Here is a 7220-nt window from a genome sequence, read left to right as displayed (position 1 = left end):
AGGATCATACAGGGAAGGGTGTCCTGGGAAATGCAGTTCCATCTTAGCTAACTTAATGTGGTAGAAAGCCAAGGAAGTCCACTTCTTCAGAAGCCCTGAAGTAAGGATTGAAGATATGTATCCGGTGTATTTTTAGTCTGTCTCAGTTCCTAAGTACCTGTCATAGTGTAAGCCTCTCAATGTTGAGTGCAGTCTCATTATTTGGTTGAATTTCTCAGACAAGAGTACTTTTTTAATCATAAGCCAATTGCTTCATTACATGATCAGAAGAAAGTGATCTGATCCCAAGCTGGAGGAAAGACTGTCTCTCTTAGGTCTATAAACCAAGAGACGCTCTGTGGCTCTCTAACATGGTGCCTTCCTACGAAGGTATTTCTAGAGTAGATTTGCCCATTGATTGTGAATTTTTAAAGTACACTTTGACTTTCCAACGCTTCTTGGTTTTAGATCCTTTTTTTTTTTTTTTTTCAGTTTATTCATTTAGAGAGGGAGAGAGAGAGCGCGTGTGCTTGATCAGGGGAAGGGCAGAGAAAGAGGGAGAGAGAGAGAATCCCAAGCAGGCTCTGCTTCCTACCTTCTTTCTTCCTTCTCTCCTCCCTTCCTCTCTTCTGCTTTCCTTCCTATTCTTCCTCCCGTCCATGCTCCTCTCCTCTCTTTCTTCCTTCCTTCCTTGCTTCCTTCCTACCTCTTCCACTTTCTCTTTATCCCTCCCTCTCCCTCTTTCTTTCTTTTTTCTCTTTTCTGCCTCTCTCTTTCTTTCTTTCTTTTTTCCATTCTTTTCCTTCCTTTCTTCTCCCTCCCTCCATTCTTGTTTCTGCTTCTTATTTATGCCATAGAAAGTCAGTATGCTGCAGAACACACTTTGGCGAAACTCTTCGTGTGACTTTGTCGTATTAACTCTCAAGTTTCCACAGAGAATCTCAGGGAGGTAGGGTAACTTTCCTAATATTAAGTGAGGAGTAAGGGATGGATACAAGATTCTATTTCTTGGCCTGGGTGGGGTTTACATGTGTGTTCACTTTGGGAAAATTATCAGCAGAGGGGAGGGTATTAGCACAATTCTGCAGGCTGACATTCGTGCAGTGTATAGGAAACAAATTCCAGCTCAATGTCACACCGATCCACAGACTCAAATGTCCATTTCTAGGGTTTTTAAAAGGTTTTCTCAAGTTGGTCCCAGGTGGTTACCAAAGCGACCGATTCTCTTCGCTGCCCAGGGTAAGAGGGGAAGGAGAACACAAAGTTAAGATAACAGTTAAGTCACTGCCCAGCCTCTCTGTTGGCAGCTTCAGAATCATCTTGGTGACTTGGTCGACCCATTAGAGGAGGCGGGGCCCAGGCCATAGGTTGACCCCTTAGTGACGCAGCAAGCCTTTGTTACGTCCTAGCAACGCACCACGCCCTCCCTGCGGCTGCCCTACCCACCCTCAGTCCCGGTTACCTCTTGGTGGTGCAGCACGCTCTTACTCAGTGGACCCGCGCGCTTGGAGTTTTCCATACTGGTCCAGCGCAGCTCTTGGTGTTCCTGCGGTGGGAGCCACTCGCAGACGGCACAGGGAGGGAAGGGACAGCGTGAGGAAGTGGAGGAGGTTTAGCAGAGGAAAACACAAATCGAGATTTGGTAATGTTTATTTTTAAGATCTATCCTAAGCTCCGAGAAGAGGCTCTTGGAGGTTGGGAAAGTGACTTTTGCGCAAATTCCATAGGAAGGAGGACGAAAGACCCGTGGAGGACTCAGCACCCAGCCAAGTGAACATGAGCATGTTTGAAACCCTCATCCCTGCGGTGCAGGACATGAGCAAGCAGGTGCTGCCTGCATTGAAGGGGCTGACCACGGCGGGTAAGCGACGTGGGGCTGAAGCTTCACCTGCTTGTGGGGGGGCTGAAAACCCCCTTGCCCATCCTCTGGAGTGGCCAGGTTATCTTGGCCACAGCTAGTTATCACGGCAGGCTCCCACTGCATGCCCATAGAATTTCTTTATTGATTGTGTTAATGAGGGAAAGGGACCAGCTGAGGGTCTGATTAAAGGTGATGATGTGTGAGCTTGGGGACTAGCACAAAGGAAGTGCTCCTTAAATGTTAGCTAAACACAACCACCCCAAATGGGTCCTTCTCAAACTTCATGCAATGACGTGGATACTTTTGTTGCCCCTGATATTTGGGGGGTTGTGTTAAGAAAGTGAGATGATCCTAACAGGAACTGAGTGTTTGCAAGAAGGCCTGGCAGCTTTTCATAGAATACTTACCAGGCTCGATCAAAAGCACGTTTTCGTAGAAGAGCCACCCTAGAGTGACACTGAGATCTGTCTGGAAGCGATGGGAGCCCTTGAGAAGAAAGGTGCTCCAGAAATGGCAACTTTGCTACTATCAAGTCATTGTAACCTAGGGACGTTGCCCGTACTTTAACCACATGACTTAGGAGACAAAATAAATACGAGTAGATGCCTCATCTCTTTATCCTGCATCACTCCTATTTTTTCCTGTCCAAATAATTATAAAATAAGCATTAAGTACCATGGTTTTAAGGAGTAAAAATATTTGCCTTATTGACAAACTTCGATGTAATTTACTCATTCAAGCGATTTTAAGAACCTACTGTGTTAGACACTAGAGAAGTGGTGGTGAGCAAAAACCTTGGCATTTCCATAGTCTAGTGTGGAAGAGATACACAGTAACCAAGTAATCACAGAAATACATAATATTTTCAGTTAGTGATACCGAGGAGGAGGTGCATGGTACACTGGGAACTTTCACTGTGGTTGAGGATGGGAATGTGTGTCAAGATGTGTTGAAGCCAAGAAGACTTGAGCTGAGAGGTGAAGAATGAGTTGCACTTAAATAGGTGAAATGGATCAGTGGAGTAGGCAAGGGAGGGGAGATGACAGGGTTCTTGACAGAGGGAATAACAAGGGGACATTGATGAGAGGGAGGATGGTGTGACTGAGGAATTGAAAGAAAGTCCATATGACTGCTCTGTAAGCACAGAAGACAGAGTCTTCTAAAGGAGGATGAAGAGAAAGGGAAGGGTCAGGTGGTCAGAGCTTTGTAAATCCTATCAAGGATTGTGGCCTTCATTTTAAGCCTGATGGAAAGCCATTGAGTGTTTTAGCATGGAGATGAGGGAGGAGCCCTCATGACTTGATCACCTTTGTGTTTTGAAAAGATGGCTCTGGTTGTAAAGTGGGGAATGAATTGGAGGCTCAAGAACACCTATAACAGTAACTGAAGTGAGACTGAATGGGAGCTTGGTCTAAGTTTATAGTGGTAGAAATGGAGAGATGGAGACAGCCTGACAGGCTATTTAGAGCTTGCGGTGGTGCGCTGGCCATGGAGGGTGAGAGAGAAAGGAAGTCTCAAGGATGAGAAATGAGCTCCTGGCTTATGTAACTGAATAGATGAGAGTGGCAGTCATTGAGACTGAAACCCTGGGTTCGGGGCAAGGTTTAAGGGAAGGAAGATCCTGATGTTGAGCAAGTGAAGTGTCTCTGTGAGATATCCAAATAGGCAGTTGGATACACAGGTCCAGAACCTTACAAAGGGGAGAAATTCTGGGAGTCTAAAGAAACTACTCTCTCTCTCTCTCAAAAATAAGTATACATTTTTTAAATTGTGTGTATGTGTGTGTGTGTGTGTGTGTGTGTGTGTTAAAAGATGTCTTACAAAGTCAGGGAACTTATCTTTTATATTTGGTATTAATATCTATCTCAAGCATATATTATTCTACAATTTGCATAGTGGACACTTCTTTTTAATAATGATTATATGTAAAATGCAGTATTCTTGCACTGTGTTTGAAACCACGGTTTTCAATGCATAATGTCTGATGAGGTTTGGAGTGGACATGTCAACACAGAATTTTTGGTATTACTAAATATTAGTTATACCTAGACTATATCTTCATATCACATATTTAACCCTAGTTACTGGCATCTACTTGTTTTTCTACCACAGTTTCTTTTTGGAACACAGCTCAGAACAAGAAAAACAGAAAGACTTCTCTGTGATCATTCAAAGTAGATAGTAAGAAGTCTATGCACTATTCAAATTAAGCCCCTTGGGTCCCTAGCCAAAGGTCCTCTGTTAACAATTATTATTTGAGGGCTTCCTGGGTGGCTCAGTTGGTTCAGTGATCAACTCTTGATCTCAGCTCAGGTTATGATCTCACAGTTTGTGAGACCGAGCCCTGTGTCGGGCTCTACGCTGACAGTGTGGAGCCTGCTTGGGATTGTGTCTATCCCTCTCTCTCTACCTGTCTCTCTCTCAAAATAATTAAACTTTAAAAATATTATTTTAGACATAATATTAGTATACTTGTGGAAAGCAGAAACAAAGCAGACCTGAAGCAGTAAATTAGGATTAGGCACGGCATCTGCAGAGCACTAGCAGTAGAGAGAGGTGACAGCTGGTAGTCTAGCAGTAACAAATGAGAATGAAAAGCAAGTCAAGAATCAAGCAAAAATATGGTGATCATTTAGCAATATATACAACTATCAAACAGTTTTTGTTGTATATCTGAAACTAATATGTGCCAAACTGAATGTCAATTTAAAATCTAAAATGTGTTAAGTAATGATGTTATATGAGCATAAGGCATTTAAAAAGTATTGAAGACTACGACTACTACATGCTACTCTCTGTGGATAGTACACAAGGATTCAGTGCACAAAGCAACGTAGGTCTCTGCTGTCATGGACTTTATCATCTGGGCAGGGCTGTGGAGAAGGACGATACACACACGCAATCTCTATAAGACCCCCACCCCCGACCCCGGTCCCCAACAAAGAATTAAACAAAGACAGAAGTATAGGTCCATGTAATGCAGAGAGTAGCCTTTTATGCCTTAGTGGCAGGTAGCTTTGTTTTTATGTTATAGAATGGCATCCGAATGAAGGTTTAGGGGCGCCTGGGTTGTGTCTCAGTCGACTGGGCCACCCACTCTTGGTTCCAGGTCAGGTTGTGACTTTTTGTGGGATCAAGCCCTGTGTCAGGCTATGTGCTGAATGTGGAGCCTGCTGGGGATTCTCTCTCTCTCTCTCTCTCTCTCTCTCTCTCTCTCTCCCCTCCCTGTGTGTCCCTCCCTCCCCTCCCCCACTCACATGTGTGCTCTCTCTCAAAATAAATAAATAAATATTTAAAGTAAAATATGTGGCCTGGGTGGCTCAGTCGGTTGAGTGTCTGACCTCGGCTCAGGTCATGATCTCACGGTTCCCTTTCAGGGTTTGAACCCCGTTTCAGCACCTGTGCTGACCTCTCAGAACCTAGAGCCTGCTTACGATGCTCTTTCTCTCTTGTGCATCCTCTCTCTGACACATATATAAACATTAAAAAATTAAAATAAAGTAGAAAAGATAAAGTTTTATATTAATCAGAGGGCACAGAGTAGACACTCAATAAATACTTTTTGAATCCGTCATTAAGAAAAAAAGACTACGGTTAAATAAGTGATGGAGATTAAGGAGCACACTTGTGATGAGCCCCAGGTGTTGAATGGAAGTGTTGTGTCGCTAAAGTATACACCAGAAAGTACTATTATGCTTTATGTTAACTAACTGGAATTTAAATAAGAACTAAAAAAAAAAGGCTTGATTATACTTCACTAACTCTCTTTATAGGATATAAGGAACTCCTCACACTTCTATAAAGAATAAAAGGAAATTTGAGACAGAGTTCTCTTTATCCTAGAAAGACTTTATTCAAAGTTTATTGTTATCATTATCTTTAAGTATATTTTTGGAATGTAAAAGGGTAAGCTTTAGTTAGAAAAATTCACTTTGGGGAATGACCTTATTCTCTATTAACTGAACATTAATTAGGAATTACTATCCTTTGGTTCTGCAGCGCATATTTACTTATTTATTTATTACTGCTGGATACTATCACATGAGTGCTTATGTAAATTATTTTTTCTTTCCTTTGAATTTCAGAAGTCGGATCTATCTGGGGCTATGTATCAGACTATGTGCTACAACAGCTATCCCTACACAAGGCAAGATTTATACTTCACGCTTAACGCAAGAGGCCAAAGGATCTTTCTTCCTTAGTCTTGTATAATTTTGCTGGGAGCAAGAGAGCAGACTTTAGAGCCATCCGATTTAACTTTCTGTCCTGTGATTTTGTATGCTCACACTTATGACTTACAGATAGCAGATTTAACAAACATGGATTTTAGTCTTAGGTAATGAGTCTGTAAAAGTTTTCTCTAGTGATAGCAAGCAGATCGCTGACCAGCCTGTAGAGGCACTAGATGAAACCTGTGGATCTGTGACCTGATAGTTTCTGGTGTAGCTATAGAAGGATGTAATGCTTCCTGCCATGCTTCCTTGCAGGGAATGGGTTTTAATTGCAATACAAGATTATCTGGGACTGAATTCCCCTTGCCAAACATGAGAAACTTTGCCCAGCCCTGAGTTTGGACGCCACGGAACTGGACAGAGATCTGGGGACTTTGGAGGGAGCTGGGAACTTGTGGGACTTTTATATCCTCCTCACAGGTCCCATTATGACAACCCACGGGCTGAATGCATCCTTCGAACTTCTGTTGTTTGGTCTGATGATTTGAAGTAGTCATCACCAACTGAGAGTTGGAGAGTTTGTATACACTTTTGCAGTTGTTTCTCTCTTTTCTTGAAACATCAGCAAGCAGATTTAACACCACCAGTTTTCCGTTGCTGCCTGATGCCGCGTGGCTGAGTCAACAAGGGTCTCTTCCTTTGGATGGGGTGTGTACGTTCAAGCCAGTGCACTCTCTGGCTGGCTACCTTCACTCCCTTGCATTCTTTCATAGCGCCGGTAGACATTTGAGTTTGTCACCCTTGAGGTGTGATATTTTTGGGGAGCCCGAAGCCTCGTTTGAGAGCCAAAAGCATTTGCTTCTACCCATCAGCCAAGATCACTACACTGCAGCAGATGCCTTTGATGCTGCATTGTCTGATTTTAAGCGAGAGACAAAACCTAAAAAACGAATGAGAAAAGAGAGATACTTATGGCATTTTAAATTCCCTCTTTCTGAAGGTAAATGATTAAAATTTCTAATTTCCCACAGTATACGACAAGAGGAATCTTAACTATAGATTAAAAGTACCAGTGGCACGCGTATAAGTTTTCTTAGTCCTCAGAGCCTTTGAATGGTAATGGAGGTACAGATCTGATGTTCTGGATCAATATTTTACATTTTATACTTATATGAAAACTGACATCATAATGTAACCTGAGCTCTAAG

At 42.6% G+C, this 7220-nt stretch overlaps 1 long non-coding RNA gene across 1 annotated transcript; it reads left to right on the top strand.

The window, feature by feature from the left end:
- Positions 1-1232: 1232 nt before the first annotated feature.
- Positions 1233-6971, top strand: LOC144240253 (uncharacterized). Its single transcript, XR_013338504.1, has 3 exons — positions 1233-1621; positions 1707-1840; positions 5926-6971. It is a non-coding gene; the product is annotated as an uncharacterized LOC144240253 (long non-coding RNA).
- Positions 6972-7220: the final 249 nt, after the last annotated feature.

Source organism: Crocuta crocuta, unplaced genomic scaffold (assembly GCF_008692635.1).
Source record: "Crocuta crocuta isolate KB4526 unplaced genomic scaffold, BGI_CrCroc_1.0 scaffold366, whole genome shotgun sequence".
Lineage (NCBI taxonomy): Eukaryota > Metazoa > Chordata > Mammalia > Carnivora > Hyaenidae > Crocuta > Crocuta crocuta.
This window is presented reverse-complemented; position numbering and strand designations above follow the sequence as displayed.